The sequence below is a fragment of the Aphelocoma coerulescens genome, chromosome 2, assembly GCF_041296385.1.
Source record: "Aphelocoma coerulescens isolate FSJ_1873_10779 chromosome 2, UR_Acoe_1.0, whole genome shotgun sequence".
NCBI lineage: Eukaryota > Metazoa > Chordata > Aves > Passeriformes > Corvidae > Aphelocoma > Aphelocoma coerulescens.
Window position 1 is genome coordinate 117,220,405 of NC_091015.1, and position 15,526 is coordinate 117,235,930.

Sequence of the window (15,526 nt, forward strand, 5' to 3'; positions counted from 1 at the left end):
AAAATATTTTTGTAGTTGCTTTTGTAAGCACTGCGAGGCACTCCAGCCTGCAGTCACAGCCGCAGTGTGGATACGAGATTTTCCTTGCTCAGTAAGCAGTCCCCGAGCTTGGGTTTGCTGACTAATCATCTGCCATCATCAAGATTAGTACGGGAGCAATGTTTTAAAAGATCTTTGTTGCCAATGTGAGTTTCTAATGGCTATTAAAACTGTGAGTGTTTGGGAGCTCCTCTGGGGAGGTCTTCTCCCTGTGTTCACACACTGCTAATAACAACTTCATACGGGTTTGCCTACTACAAATTGCCAGTAATTAATAATATTCTATGTAAAAGCATCAGAAATAGTTAAAGCATGTGACTGCAGGCTGGCCCAGTGCCTAACCCAGCTGCTTGGTAGACAAGTTTTTCTCTACCTTAGTTTCTCCTTCAGTAAAATCAAGAGAATATGAGACTTAGTAATGTTTGTCAAATGTTTAATGTTTATGGGTGGGTGGTGGAAACCATTGGAAATAACAGGTGCAGAAGCAGAACAGGTTATTTTCCATAGCTTTGCTTATTATACCTGATGCTTTTATAATGGAATCTCATTTTCTCACTCATTTTTTGCATAAATATGCCATATTAGACAGTAGTGGCACTGTTGGGGGAGTTGGAATAAGTGGAGAGAGTGAACTGCAGGATCATTATCACCAGAAATACATATCATTGTTTATTATCATACCTCTAACAAGGCACAATTATTCCTGTATTTTTTTTCTCGTTGTCCTTAATTATTCTTCTACATGTGTCTCCTACCATCATTTCTTTATTATGTGTATTGCAAAACTCCTTATGGGTCCAGTGAGGCACCAGTACCCCAGAAAAGCAGTGGAGCCCCTTAAGTATGTGCAGACTTTTCTTTCCATCTCCCTTTTCTCTCTTCTCTGCCTTTATTATCTTCCCACTTGCCTCTTCTGTCCTCCCTGTGAGTCCAATTTTGTCTCTACTATGACTGAAACAAACAATTTTCATGAAACAAATATAAAGAAGGAGGGCAAAACACTCTTTTGTGTTTTGTTTAGTAGTAAAACATGCAGCATTATAAAATATCGAAACCCCAATGACTCTGTAGGAAAATTCAGGTAACAAGTAAAACAAATGGATACCCAGAGTAACCATGTGGATGCACCAGGCAGGATTCAGTCCAAGACCATGAAGTGTCTTTATCCCAGGAGAGATATGAGATAGTCATAGGCCCTGGACTTCAACAGTTTTTAGAATTCTGGAAAATTAATCATTACAGTAAGTTTTTAAAGGATTTCAAGGAGTGGGTGAAGGAAGTAATTTGTCTTGAGAGGCCAGCTCAGTGCTTTCTTGATCTTTCTACTGTCCCAGTAAATCATTTATCAGGGCAAACTTTCAGAAAACTCCCACACAACCTATGCTACACAGAGTCTCCCAAAAGAAATATTACTCTGCTTTTATGCTTTCCAGACCTAAAAAAAGAGAGGCTGTAATACCAGGGTGTTACAGGCCCTGCTTGATACTGTGAGGGCTTCTCTTTTCTGAAATATTTAGTGAATTGTTCAGAACTACGAGCATGTTCATTTCTCATTTAACCTTGCTTTTACGTGTTTTGTTACTGTGATACCCAATACAAAAATTAAAGTAGTTCCACAGTGTGAGATCTTTTCTCTTTTGAATTAGTAAAATGGAATATAAGCTTTATTTTTTTCCCCCATTAATTGTTCTCGTTGATTTTGCTAGTTTAGAGCAGAGGTTTGGAAGATTCAGATTTTAAAATATTAAAAGAAAAGAGGAAAAAGAAAAAGAGAAAAGGAGGAATTTCTCTCTGCACATCAGAGGCCCCCAGAAAATCTGGGATCAACCATACATGACTTCTGTAAGGATACACTTTAAGTTGTGTTCATCAGTTATGAAGTTTTTCCCTGGTTTAAAATACCCCAGACTATTCACTGTCATTTGTATGCAGCATCAACTCCAAATCTGGAAGTATGGTGCATACCTAACAAAAATGATGGGTTAAAAAGGAATTTCTCTCTACTTATATTTTGAGTTTCAAACAGTTCAGCTGCAATTGATTCATTACAGGAATATTAATTTAATTCCAGGACCAGGGCTTTGGGATTTTTTTAATAAAATGTAAAGATTGGAAATACAAATGGGATTCTGAGGAATAATGGATAATTTCTATTATTGCTTTCTACACGGCTGTGGCCATTTTCCTATTGTATAAGTTAGCACATGGTGAAAGGGAATAGTTTGAGACACAAGGAATAACTTTGTGTTATTATCCAGCAAGAAAAACAAATGCAGGCATTGAAAAGGTTTTGTGTAAATGAAAAGTGTATGCACAAAGAAAGTAGCTACACATGCAAGAGAAATGTACCTTTTTTTTTTTATTTGCACATAGCATGAGCTGGTGGATTTTAATAAAACTCCTTTTTCTTATTTATCTAATTAGCCACATTTCACATGGGTTGTGAGGGACCTGGAGAAATTCAAAAGAGGTAAAAGAACAGGGAAGTGGAGATTATGGAGAGAGGAAGGGCTGAAGTGAAAAAGAAATAATCCAGGGGGAAACAGGCTTCATCTGCTATGTTTCTCATGGAAAAATTGCCCTCACCCTTGCCAGCCTTCAAACTTGGAGGTTTTAATTGTGGACGCAAAATAAGAAACCTGTGGGTTTTTCATTCAGACGGGCTCCCTCTGCCTACCCACAACATCTGTGAAGCAGCTGTGGTGTTCCAAGCTCTCTCAAACCTAGAATTTTACAATTAATTTTCTGGAAGAGCTACTTGAAACAAAGTGACAAGGACCCATATAAAATACTCTGTAAAATGTAACTTCATGAGTGTCAAATGAGATGTTAAAAATCCCACCGTATCCATCCATCCCACAGTTCACCAAGAAAATTTGATTTTCCTCACCCCAGGTGGTATTTACCTGGCACACAGACCTGCTCCTTGAGCCCTACTCATCCCTGCTCTAGGGCTGTCTGTGTCTTCTGCATCCGTGTCTCAGGAAGACAGTGTTAGCTGTGTTAGTGTTTGCCAGCATTAAAGCAAACATGGCTGTAAAAGCACTTGCACACAGCAGCTACTTCAAACAAGCTGCTGTGAAGGAATTTCTGCTAAAAACAGAAGAGAAAAAAACTAGCTGGTATCTCAAAATACTTTCCCCACTGCAGCAGTCAGCTGAGGAGGAAGGTCAGGAGAGAACAACGTAATGCTGTTCTCGGATAATGTGGGGTAAGGGGAAGAGGGTAAAAGATGCTGAAATGTGTTCATAAAGGAGTGAAGGAAACCTCCAGACACACAAAGAGGAGAAGCTAATGTGCCTTCAAAGTACATTTAACGTGGGATTGCTGACATGTCATCACAAGCACCAGCACAGAGCTATTACATGGGTCACTGCAGGGACAGGGTTACTGTGCCCTTCTGTAATCCTGTTGGATTTATTTTATATTTAACTTTGCTGTTGAATTCCACTGTTTAGGAATAAGTGCTACAGCATTCCATTTTTTTTTAATTCTCACCTGGCAATAGGACTTGTAAATCCAACTCCCCCATGCAATTTTTCTCTGAAAAGTAACATAAAGTCTCTTTGAATAGTATCCTTCCCTCTTCACAGGTATTTTTCATAGGAAGTTCAAAGAGAACTTTTCATTTCTCAGATATTCAGATTGTTTTTTCAGGCACTTCACTAAAGTTTCCATTAAGAAATAAACAGTAAGAGCCAGGTGTGATGAAAATTGCACAGCCACAAACCGTCAACACTGAATATGCTAAAATACAGTTGAAGTGAGTTGCTTAACAAGTGCTAAAATCTGACCTAGTTCCCTAAGAGGTGTTTTAGAATGATGCTGCATAACAAAAAATACCAAAAAACTTTTTCCAAGCTTTGTGAATACTAAAAGAGGTGACTATGTTCATTATTGGTTACAAACAATTTTAGCCCAAGCTTCTTCTTAATACAGTTTCATACTCACAGCCTTCTATGATCCAAACTATAGAGACTCTTCTTTCTTCTTTTCCACAAAAAAAAATGTGATTTTAGGAGCAAGCAAAAAGAATGCAAAAAGCAACAGCACCTCAAAAATGTTACTGATGTCAGAAAACTTGCAGCAAAAACCAAACATCATATCTTCAAACTTCCAGTTCTCATAGCTGCATTTTGGCATGCATATGGAGGGAGGGTGTTGAGGCAAGGTCAGGGTCTAAACTGTATGAGCTCCAAGCATTTGCATGGGAGCTGGTGAGCCCTGGCTCACCTGGGATCCTGGGAAGCAAGACTCTCTAGGGATGTTTCCATTGAAGGAAGACACAGCATCAGCAGGTCAACAACTGCCTCTGTTGAGGACACCTGACCAGCAGCAGCCACTAAGTCCATCCACAGTTTCCCCTTTGGTGACAGTATGAAGAATATCCCAAAAACACCTGTGCCTGAGCTGTGCCTCCCCTGTCTGGGTCACTTGTGCATGAGGTCACAACACTGAGCTGTGCAGGTGGTTGTTAGGACACACACTCTGAACAAGACTCACCAACTGCAACTCGTTAAGCACAGAAGTGATCCCAGTAGCTTCACGTATTTGACAGTGATAACCTTGCATCAATTCAGAGTTTATATACTTCCTCAGAAATTCTCTTACTAATTTTGAAAGTAGTAAAGTAATAGATATTGCTTTCTGCATGTTGATAAATACATCAAGGAAAATGAACAAAATGCCTATGGCACTCGGGGCAGAACCCATTATATTTGAAGAAGTCCTTGGCATCTTCTGGAACAGGAGGTATCTTGCTATTTTTCTTTTTTTATTTTTAATGTATCTGGCTCACGAAAGCAAGGATCTATTTACAAACCGATCTGAACAAAAAGCTCCAAAGACAAAAGGTAATTGCCTAATGATTGCCACTGTGGTAGCAACAAAAATTTAATTATTAATGGTAAGACTTCATCGCCACCATTTTTGCAGACTAATATGCCTTGTGGGATAGGGAATGTGCTTCATTAGGGGCTTCTCTTAAAAAACAAATGTAAACCATATGCACGTTCAGCTCAAGGTCTTACCTCAGAAATAATTATGTCCATAGCTACACACTGCCTGCTAGCTAAATGTCATTCAAGGTCTTCCTTGTAATATTAGAAGCATGAGTAATACCAGATTAACCAAGTTCCTGAAAAGTATTTTGAGGGCTATTCTTTAAAGCAAACTAGATTGTGGGACAGCACTCAAGGCAGAGAGAGGACACTGGAAACCTTAAGGAACGAAGCAGTCCTCTTTACATTTACTGTAGGGCTGTGTGTCGTTAGGCACAGAGCTTTTGCATGTGAATAAGAGCCACATGTACATGAAGAGAGAGTAAAAAAATGAAATTTGGGGGGAAATTTGTTCAAATGGTGCCTACACATTTGGGCTCTCCGAGGTTGAGGGTAGCAAGCCCACAGGCTAAGGTCCAAAGTTCCAGTGAGACACAGAGAGGGATCACAATATTCAGAAATACAGCATCTTATTTGGCAGGAAATAAAATACAGAAGCACCAGTGTGTAAGCATATGTATTGTGTTAAGCATGTGTATTGTGTCAAGTCCTTAAACACAGTTGCTGGTAAAAGGGGATTCTGCTATAAAGAAATAACCATATCTCTAGTCAGTTCTTTGGCAATTTAGCTACTCTCTGTTTCCTTAGATAGGAGAGATTCCCAGGGATTGCCCTGACACAGGGTTCCCTCAGAGCTGGGGACATGGCCAATTGCAGTTTAAAGAAACTTGGAGTGGGCATGAATAGAGGAAAGACAGAAGGGAAAGTGTGAGGGACCAGCATGTGTGTGTGAGAGAGAGAGAAAGCTGCTCTTTCTTGTAGGAGTTAAGCTGGGAAATGATACCTGTCCTTAGGTTTTATGGTGAGTGAAGCCCAGTGTTGGGTCTGGACCTGCTAATTTAACCCTTTCAGTGTCAGATCTGACCTTCTGATGGCAGCCACACAGCCCTGAGTCTGTGAAGTGGCACAAAGCTGGCAACTCTGCCTTGCAGTGTGGCACAGTCCCATATCAGATCACCCTATGTATAGGGCAACACTGAGTGGTCCTCAGAGGGATAGCAGTGTGTTGTGCATCACAAGCTGCCTAGTGTGCTGCCACATTAACCCCCCATTCCCAGAAAAGCACCTGCTCATGGCTGGTCAGTGTAGCTATGGATGTGCTGGAAAAATCACAGTGCTTTCTTACCACATGACATATCTGTACACAGGCACAAATCTGGATCTATTTCTTTTCAATTTATACCTGTGTAGTTCTGTTGACCTTGGTGGATTTATCCAGGTGTATGTCAGGCCAGAATCAAACCCTCTGCTCTGTCAGTGAAAAGGGAGTCAGAAGTTGGGCTGGTGTGCTAAACGAAACACATGATTCCTAGGAGAAATGACTTGGCAAGAGTTGAAGCACCAGACATACAGAAAATGTTTGCTTTGAAATTCCAAAGACTTGACTGTCCCTTTGGTTTTTTGGAATGCTTTGATTTAGTCATGTGGGGTGGGAGCTGGCTGTAACCTTGCAAGGGCACTGGGAACAGTACCTCTTGTGCAGCTACAGGAGATGTGAAGGCAATTAACTGTCAGCAAGCTTCAGGGAGACAGCAGATGTATACGTGGTTAAGAGAAGTTTGGCTGGCTTGTAAAATTTATTTCCACCACAAGATCAAAAGTGTATAAAATATGTAATCCTTGGATGTGTAATGTATAACAGGACACAGCAGTGTGAGGGAACAGCAAATCCATTGCATGCAAATGGCTGAACAATTTCACTCTTAATTACTTGAAAGCAGGAAAAAAGAAGGCTCCTGCAGTTTCTGTGAGTACAAATCACACATGCCCACAAGGAACTCAGGATTTGGTGCATTTTAATAATCCATTTTATGATTCATTTTCACAAGTAAACATTCCCAACCAACTCTGCTTGCTTTTGGGTGCAATTTACAGGACAACCCTTGCATCAGCAAAATGAAATACTGACGCAAATCTCCTTGCTGTACTTGAGTGCTTGTCCAATTTACTCGTGCGCTCATCAGTTAAAGGTAGCTTGTGTACATTTTCTGCCTCTACTTATGTCACTAGCTCAAGCATGAGTGTAGATTGTGCTCCCCAAAAAAGTTTCAGTGTCAGAAAAGCAGCCATGGGAGTGGATGCTGTTCCTATGTTGCCAGGGGCTCCTGCTGCACTCCTACCCCATTACGCATCCAGGACCAAAACCTACATTCCTGGTGTACACACTGTGCGTTGTTAAGGAGGTTTGCACCAGAGGAGAGAAAAAAAACACCTGGCTGAAATTTCCTCACAATAGCTTCAGTAATTCAGCCCTCTTCTGTAGCTTTTGTATATTAATAAGTGGTTCCATTTATTTTACATTGTTACACTGGCATTTTTCTTAGCATGATAATAAAAGTAGGATGAGGAAAAAACACTGATTACACACTTTAAAAGTGGATGTAACAAAAGGAAGGAAAAATTATTAATGCCATAAAAATGTGCTTATATTCCACCTTCTTAATGACCCAACTATGGAGAAATATTCTGATTCGATTTTTTAAAAATATGTGTGCCCACTGAGAAATCAGCTGGTTCTTTTTGATTTGCCTTAGTCTCTGAGAACAGCCTCATGCATAAACCTCACAGAGGATCTCTAATGATCAAATTGGAGGGCACAAGAAACATGCTGACCAGGAAACCAGCACAAGCCAGACTACCCATGAAAGTTATATTTTCTCTGTATGGGACCTCTTATCTGAGATCACTCATTTGATGTAATCCAGAAGATTTTTACTGAAGTGAGTTTTGCTGGAAAAAAGAATAGACAGGCTATCATCATTGTTGATTTCTAGACTCAAGGCGTGCTAGTGAGGCATCTGCCCATGCTTTTGAATCTCCTTTGACTGTGGTTTGGTTTTTTTACCAGGCATCCTAGGAAGGTGGTTGATGTCCCATCCCTGTCAGTGTTTGAGACATTTGGGCAACGCCCTCAATAATTTGCTTTAACTTCTTGTCAGCCCTGAAGTGGAAAGGCAGTTGGACTAGATTGTTGTAGGACCTTTCCAACCAAAATATTCTATTCTATTCTATTCTATTCTATTCTATTCTATTCTATTCCATTCCATTCTTTGGCATTCTGTTTACCTAACACTGCACTTCACTATAAGGTCATGGTGAACCCTTGGGTGAATAGAACATACTTTTAGAGCATAACTCTTATGAGGAGGAGCTGAGGGAGCTGGGATTGCTTAGCCTGGGAAAAAGGAGGCTCAGGGGAGACCTTATTGCTCTTTACAAACGCCTGAAAGGAGGTTATAATGAGGATCATCTCCCAAGCAGTAAGGGACAGGATAAGAGGAGATGGCCACAAGTTGTGCCAGGGGAAGTTTATATTAGACATTAGGAAAAATTTCTCCCCATAAAGAGTAGTCAGGCATTGGAATAGGCTGCCCAAGGAAGTGGTGGAATTCCCATCCCTGGAAGTGTTCAGAAGATATGTGGATGTGGCATTTGGGTATACGATTTAGTAATGGACTTGGCAGTGCTGGGTTAATGGTTGGAAGTGATGATCTCAGAGGTGTTTTCTAACCTTAAAAATTCCATGATTCTATGAAAAGGTTTTAAACTGTGTTAGGAGGTGAGATAGGAGTTATGAGAAGCTGATTGCTTTTAAGAATTTGGATATTAAGGAATGAAAAAGAATTTTATTTTAATTGAAAATTGACAGTTTATTTATGGTGAATTCAGGTGCCGTAGCTGTGTCTCTGGGAACACTGCAAGCCCTCTGATGATGAGTGCTGCAAACAGCACAGTCAAACATGTCCACAGCAGACAGGGAAATTGCATTTCATACATAATTCACAATGTACTACAGCAATTCTGTAAGGTCAATATCTATTGTTAACTCAGAGGAAATCAGAGGGAAAAGAAACAAGCATTTGTTCTCCTGATCTTAGAAAGAGCTGTCTACAAACTGCTGATTTCCATTGCACAGCACTACACAAACAGCAAAGTGGAGCTCTTCTATGTATAGACAAGCAATGCATCTGAGACAGATAAACTCTGCGGGTAGAATAGTATCTCTTTGTCTCCAGATTTTCATCTCAGAGCTCAACAAAAATGGAGAAAAAAGACTAAATATAAACAGGGGCAACTTTGTGCAGCAACATGCTGAAGTTGTTTAACATTGGGATTCCTCTTGCCTAATTGGCCATCCAAAATTAGCCATCTGGGCCTGATGTTCAGTACAGGGAGGGAGGCAGACATTGCCAAAGGGTAGTTCATCCCCTTCAAATACAGCTCTTGTAAGGAGGGTGGGATAAGTTACTTGACAGAGTGCCTGTGGTTTCCAGGTATTTATAGCCATTTATACAGGTTCTCCCAGATTTTTCCTCTTTTTGTTTTCTGGATATATTTGCTAAGTGGATTGTGAGTGTGCTTTGTGTTTGTTTAGGATTTCCTTTTGCAGCAAGGAACTGAAATTATCCAGATTGGAACTGCTTAGCACACAGGAGCCAAGTCATAACTGAGATTTTCAGACAGTACTGCAACAGGACACAAACAGCATGTTGGAAAACTTCAGGCATTTTGTGCATACTCTATGCAGTGAGTAGGCACGTAGGGATCTTATCCTTCTGGACAAAGAGGGTGATATTTACTGTCCTGCTATAGAAAGCACAACAGCACATGCACAAGAGGTCGGTGAATGAACGACACATTGAACTCCAAAGCAAAAATATGGAGAGTTTGTAGGAAAGGAGGAGTTCAGCTGTAAGCACACCCGTTTGGGGAAGGCAGTGAGGCTCAGAAAGAGCATCTACAAGGCTGCAATGTGAGGTCGGGCTGGGGAAGGGGCAGAAAGCTTGGAGAGAGGCCACAGTAGAAAACACAGTGAGTGTTTGTCCTGCAGACAGAGAGAGATGAGGACACCCCAAGATAAAGGGCTTATTTTCCTACAGGAAGCATGTTTCTGTTTGCCTAGATGCTTGTTGGAATGGAACACTGTCCAGGAACAGTCAGGACAAAGTCAGGAAAACAATGTGTGAGCAAGGGAGCAGGGAGTAGTATTTCTGTGAGCAGTGCTCACACGGCCACATATGGGCTAACAAAAACTGAGAAGGCAGCTATTGTCTAGCTGGATGTAATTTGAAAACCATCATTAATTAAATAATGCTTCCTTTTTTTTTTCCCAGACTAGCTTGAGCTGTGACAGAGTGTAATCTGTTGAATAATAAATATCCTTGTGTTTCATAGAATGTTCTTTAACTACATAATGATGTATGTCAAGAAGAAATCTGTGTTCTCCTTGGGCATCTCCAAAGTTGTTTAGATTTGCCTTTTTAACAAGGTTTTAATGTAATCACTGCAGAGAACTATCATAAGGTAATGGTGGTTTGCAGATGGTCTGGAGACCATATGAAAATAATAAGATCATAAACCAGAGAGTTAAAACACGGGCAAGAAGAGTGCCAAGCAGGCCACAAATGTGTGGCAGGAATTTCGTTTGCAAACACAAGGGGTGGCCCACACAGGCCCACTGATAGAAGTTCCTATGAGTTCTCACTGATTTCTCTGGCATTTTGCATCCACCAAAAGCCTTTGTAAGATGTGAAGAGCTGGGAAGGCAATGTGTGGGTCTGTGTGCTTTATCCCATGGTGTAGGGCAAGGACGTGAATGCATTTTAGCAAAACCAGGGTCCCATCGACAGTGGGCAAGTGGAGCTGGTGAGTTACCAAAGCTGCCATATGCAGTGTGTCAGCTGACACAAAAAACAAGTGTGTTGCATGTGATCTATTACCTGTTTATTTGAATGGACAGTAGAGTGCACTCACCTGCCTGCTTCACCTGCCGTTCTGGCAGCACAAGAGAGCTGTGAGAGGTGCTGCCCCTTAGTCTGGGTTACAGCTGCTTGGGGGCACTGGAACAGGAGTTCCTGGCATGCTGGTGATCTGAGTGTTTCTGAACATACAGTTAAATGCTCACTTAACAAATAGTCTACAAATAACAAATATCTTCAAATGCTGGTCCTTATTTCAGATTCAAAGCTGTTATGTTTTTGTGAATTCCAGAGGGAAATATCTACTCTGTACAAATTACCTTTTTAACCCATAACCGACTGATAAAATATTTATAGTCTTTAAATTCTATTCAGTAGCACATCAAAAATTACATGGATTTGTGTGTTTCTCCCCTCCAAGGCTGTGCACTAAAATGAACACAAAATGGCTACTTTCCATTATGCTCTAGCCTCCTTGGTGACTAATGGATTCCATCTACAACAGAAAACAGGTCTGTATCTGCACTCTGCAAACTGCTTTCCTCCAAGCAGCCAGACAAAACCCACAAGTCTGCATGCCTTCAAACACTGGGATATAAAAACTAGGAGATAATTTTATTTTCTAAGAGAAGCTAGCCTGAAAATAATTTGTGTTCTTTTTACCCTGTGTTAGACACAGATGATTAGTCTGAAAGGTAAAGAAAATTCTCTTCAAGCAGATGAACCTATTCATACTTAGATGAGCTATTCTTCTGCTTTGGCAACCTGTGCAAATGGTAATCTAATCATGCCACAGTATTAGTATCCAATATGCTGAAAACTTGTAATTCATAGCTCAAGGGGAATGTGGAAGATAGTTGAGAATCCAGTAATTATAGGGCTGGTGTTAGAATGAGCAGTGAAATAATGTGCATTATTTTGCTCATAAGCAGAATTTTTTTTTAGCCCATAGTGAGCAACTGAGCTGCAGGGTTTTTGTCTTTGACAAAAAGCTGTAGGACATCTGGTGCTATTAGGCTATAATTCTCTCCATATCCCAGTAACACCTTTATAAAAATAGATGTGCATGCATGTACACTTACCTTAAAGCTGAAGAAAACTGTTTCAAGAAAAAAACATATATCTCCACATGCTGTTCTGTGAAGTGAAGAACTGGAAGGGAACTAAGTTGCATTTGGATCCAAACCAGTTCATGCTGGGAACACTAACCTCTTTAACCTGTGGTGTTTACCTAGTTCACCTGTAGGAAAGCATCACCTGGGCAGCTTCATCCTCATCTAGAAAGGACCAGGACACTGGCCAGGCCTTTGAAGCTCTTCTGCTCATTTCCCACAGCATTTCAGTTATGAGGTTTTAGCCTTTTTATTACTGCGAGTTCTATGTGTTTTCATTTAGTATTGGGATTTGAGTCTGCATAGTCAGTGTTACAAGATACTTTGGGGCTTAACATGAAAGCTGTGGATAGACCAAGTAATCCCTCCAGCTGAGGAAGCTGAGAATGCTACCCAAAAGGAGCATCCCATTAAAAAACCCCAAGATACAAATCAAAGCTCAGGAGAAAAGTATACCTTGAATTTTGTTGCATCATGCAAGATGAGAAGAAAAGCAAAACTCCAAGGCAGAGTTGAAGAGGAACACAGCTTTGTATGTGTGCTCATAGGTGACTGTATTTATGTGTTCAGGCAAGTACAAGCACACAGGTATTTATTGTACTTGTGGGCTCCTCTTCCTTGCCCCACACGCAGAGCCTCGCCCACCTGTCACCCTGATGCACGTTATACAACGGGGGGTAAGATTTTCCAAACACGCTTCCAAGAACAATAATGCCATATTGTTTTTATTAGAAAACTGCCTGTGCACAGTAACAATTCATCCAGCCTCTGCCTCATCCAGGAAAGTGAAGAAAACACTGTGCAGTCAGGAACATGTGTTAATGACGCAACTGATGTTAAAATTGTCACGTAGGATGCATTTCACACATGGCAGGCTGTGGAAAGTCATGGGAAGCTCAGTTCTTGACCAAGTGGCACACAGCAGTCTGAAGAATGTGACATATAGCCTTTTTAACCCAATTTTTCTTTTGACAACATGTCATTTATAATGGGGAGGGAAGTATTGTGTGTTCAGCTCTCCTTAGTGAGGCTAGTACCATAATCTAGGAGGTCTTACTTTTAACTTGTAAAAGTGGAAGTGAGGAAAAGAAGGCTCTGGAACATTTCAGAGCAGCTTAGGACACAAACTGTAATGCTAACTTTAATTACAGTGAATAGTGCTTTCCATCCTGAAGGACTCTTAACGTGCTAAGCAATGGAACAGGCTCCCTAGGGAAGTGGTGGAGTCACCGTCCCTGGAAGCGTTCAAAAACCAAGCAAATGTGGCACTTCATGATATGGTTTAAATGGGTGGTATTCTGTTGAGGGTTGGACTTGATGGCCTTGAAGACCTTCTCCAACCTTCATGATTCTGTGATTCTGTGCCCAACAGAAACCACTTCCATTTGGTTGTATAAACATGACAAGGTTTGAAATTATTTCTGTCCTGAAAGGTTTTGCACTTTTTCTTTTATCATTACAGGGCTGTTCATAAATAGAGATATTTGTTTTGCCTTATAAGAGTCTAAATTCCACTTAATGTGCTTAAAACTAGACACAAAGTGATTTCACACAGGCATATATAAAGAGCATTAAGGGCATGCTTTTCCATCTTCAGATTTTAAACTTTTATATAAAGATAAGTGTTTCTGTTTTTTTGAATTATGTAAAAAATACAGAAAATAAGAAAAAGGGGGGAAAAATCCTAGACCGGTGACTTTTTACTTGGCTCTAGGGGGTTAAAAAATTGCTCACAAGAAGAAAATAAGGAGGAGAAATGTGTAACAATCTTGTCCTGTTGAGATGACATTTTTCTCTTGATAAGCAGGTCAGATCAGCAGGTTCCCAGTCTCAAAGAAAACTGCTGTGGTGGCCTACTTGGCTGTTAATACATAGCACATTCAACACATGTATAGAAAATTCAACTGAATGGGATAACAAGAAAAATATGACTCACCCACAGGCCTAAGCGCTAAATTCAGGAAAGCTGCTAAGAAAGCTGCTCTTCACTTTTTTGAGTATATTTCACTCCTGGTGTACATGAATTAAACAGCAGTTTTAGACACAAAAGAATGGCATTGTATGTGTAATAAACTGCCTTTTAAATTATTAAAATATATTTGTTCATGCTTTTTCTAATCATTGCACGGGTAGGGGAGTCTGTGCCTTGAGAAATCTTAGATAGAAACAAGTTCATGCACATACTTTGCTGCTGGATTTTTTTTCATTGCCCAAGTCACTCAGACAAAGTATCCTGAATATTGCCCTTTTTAGTCTTTAAAAGCTGAAGGGAGTCAGACCTGCCTGACCCTTGACAGACTCTGAAGAAAACAAAGGCTGTAGGAGAAGACTGCTGGCTCAATGTGCTGTATTTCTCTGCAGTAAAGTCTCTCTAACTCTGGAAATTCTCCAAAAGCACTGTGGTTATTCCACAATAGTTCTTCATCTGGATACCCTTAATCTCAAATAAAAAATGGGGGTATAGTGATTCAGTTTAAACCACTTCCAAAATGCATAATTACTCCAGAGTAATAGCTCTTCTGGAAAGCGTCCAACTAGCCTCAACCCGTTCTCTCAGCTGGGTGCAGTGCAGCCGTGGATGAGCTGCTGTGACCTACAGCTATGCACACTCTGTGTATCCTCTTACATCTCCTGTGATAAAAAGTAAATGATATTAATATTGTTAGTGAAAAGAGCTGACTGATGTACTCACTGGAACTGAGGTTAATGTTGGATTTTAATTATTTTTCCAGTTCCCAAGTTGGTTGTGAACAGTCCTCGTTATTGCACACGTATTTGGTTTTCATTTGTTAACAGTTTAGGAAAAGCAGACCCTGGCCTGTGGATTATTCATCATCTGTCCATTTTAATTATTTGGTTTTTTGTGCTCAGTGATTGGCATTTGACAGTGATGCTGCTCAGACTCTGTAATTTGGTGAGAATAACAAATAATGAATAACCACATGTTAACCAGGCAGATAAAGGTGCTGGTGTTAAGACAGACATTCTTCAAACATCCATGCAAACAGAAATTGAGGTCATGGAAAGGTTTTCAAGCAAAGCAGAGATGAATGAAACAGCCTGAGTTGAACCAGGTTGAGAGTTGCTCTGCTCAGTATCCTTGGTTTTGACCAACATTTGCAGCTATTTGTATTAGTGCATTTATTTAGTTAGTTAGTTAGTTATTTTTAACTGACCAATTTGGACAAGAGGATCCAGACTTGATTTCTTCCCCTTTCTTTCACATCCTGTAAGCCTGTGGTAGCATCTTCAGTCAGAGATTTGGGTTTACCCAGTAAAGTCTCAGAAATGGATTTCCAATCCAAAATAAACACCAAGTCTATTGGGGTAATATGTGGGTGTGATTAAAGGCTCTTATTAAAGGAATGACTAAGAAGAGGAAGCTTCAGGCTGGGGCAGGAAACCGTAGGGAGAAAACTCAAGACTTGGAGCTTTGGTTATAAATGTGATCTTTCCTGCATTCCTTGCACGGAGAGGTCTGGAGTAATAGCTACGTGCATGTGAAATTGTATGGATTAGTAGGATTCAGTTTGCAAAGATTTTCTATTTGCCTTGTGATCATCAGAAAGCATTTATGTAGTCTAAAGACTCAAAAGGTCTAAATAATTCGAAGTGT

General features: G+C 40.3%; 1 protein-coding gene and 2 long non-coding RNA genes across 15 annotated transcripts in view; 1 reads left to right on the top strand and 2 right to left on the bottom strand.

The window, feature by feature from the left end:
• DLGAP1 (DLG associated protein 1) overlaps positions 1-15,526 on the top strand; it is a 254,699-nt gene that overhangs the window by 200,054 nt on the left and 39,119 nt on the right. The gene's annotated exons all lie outside the window — the stretch shown is intronic.
• LOC138105009 (uncharacterized) overlaps positions 1-15,526 on the bottom strand; it is a 43,392-nt gene that overhangs the window by 10,358 nt on the left and 17,508 nt on the right. The gene's annotated exons all lie outside the window — the stretch shown is intronic.
• Positions 599-11,948, bottom strand: LOC138105010 (uncharacterized). Its single transcript, XR_011148356.1, has 4 exons — positions 11,881-11,948; positions 3,538-3,582; positions 2,946-3,132; positions 599-990 (listed from the first exon to the last, which is right to left on the bottom strand). It is a non-coding gene; the product is annotated as an uncharacterized lncRNA (long non-coding RNA).